This window comes from Octodon degus, unplaced genomic scaffold (genome assembly GCF_000260255.1).
Source record: "Octodon degus isolate 3935 unplaced genomic scaffold, OctDeg1.0 scaffold00154, whole genome shotgun sequence".
NCBI lineage: Eukaryota > Metazoa > Chordata > Mammalia > Rodentia > Octodontidae > Octodon > Octodon degus.
The window spans coordinates 41,441-42,978 of NW_004524730.1; positions in this window are offsets into that span (position 1 = coordinate 41,441).

Genomic DNA, 1,538 nt, shown 5'->3' on the forward strand with positions numbered 1-1,538 from the left:
TGTGGGGTTTAGTCAGTCTCAGAATATTCCTTAGAATGTAAATAATATTTGTAGAAATTTCTGAAATTTCATAGAAAACACAAGAACACTCTGAAATTGTTTTTTGGTCAGGAGGTTTTCAAGTAGCCAATTTGAAAGTTTTATTCATTTCCATATACTGCTGATTGGCTGTTACCTGTAACCCAGCTCTGACAGATACACTAGTATGCCCTTCTCATAGTGGGTTACTGTACCATATAAGTAGATATTTCAAGTAGACTAGATTTTCTTCTTAAAGCCCTTAGATTCTTAAAATGCTGCTAAAACACCCCATATCATCTAAGGCTCTACTAATACAGTATTGTATTAAAATAAATTACATAACTGTAGGAGGCATAGCATATTTAGGTTTTAAATTATAAAAATTAGCATTTATAAGCATTTCTCTGACCATATTTGAAATTTGTGGTTTTTCAGTTTTTGGGTGCTCTAGGGACATAATTCCTGTGAATTTCTGGCCACCAGTGTAAATAAAAAATTGTCCTGAACCATTCAATGTTTAACAAGTTGATGTTTCTTCCACCTTTCAGAAGTCAAGTGATTGTACAAAGGATTTCACCTTTTACATTACAGGTGTTGGCAGCTGAGATAGATCAAAGAGTGTCAAGGATGTTCAAGGATCCAAAGCTAGGCAAGCAACTATCAGGCTAGAGGATGAGGACAGATTCAAAATTGGGACACAAAAGCAACAGTGTAGCATGAAACATAAATGTTATAATGGGTAGTGCTATTTTCTCTCTGTAGCTTTCCCTCTTTTTTTGCCTGTTTATTTGCTTTGTGGTCACTTCCTGATTTTATTCAGGTAATTCATTCCCCATTGTGCACCATTTTTCTATAATGATATACCAACATACAGTGTTTTCTTTGGCCAAAATGTGGACAGATGAACTCACCAACCAGAAATTGTGACACATCTTTCCTAAGGACCTGGAATATTAAGCACAAATAAGAGAAACAATAGTACCTTCATTTATTTTTATTGTCCATTTGATTCTACTTTGATTATTAGGGTTAATCTGGATCATCTTTTGGAAGACTGAGTCATTATCTTTTCTGTGATTTTGTTCAATACTCCATAGTCTCACTAAGTGTTTACATCTTGTTTAAAATACATAAACAGAATAATACAATACACTACAGTAGCAGACAATCCCCCATATTTCTGGCTTCAGACAATAGTACCATTTGTCCCATACCAGTTCCAGATGAATTTTCAAAATAAGCTGTCATCCATTTCCTTACCCCTCCTAGTTATATAAATGTTGTAACAAAGAATTTCTTGATATCTACATATTTTGAAAAATCTCTCCTAATTTTGTTTTGAGGCTTAATATACATGCTATTTTAACATAGATATAATTGTATTTGTAAATGTAAAGAAACTCATACAATTAACTCAGTAAATGAGCACTTGTTATAAAGAGACAGGAAGACAAGCTCTCAAGGCAATTCTGCTTTCTGGCTTCTTTCTTAGAAGGAATTTTTGAGTCTTGTTTTTA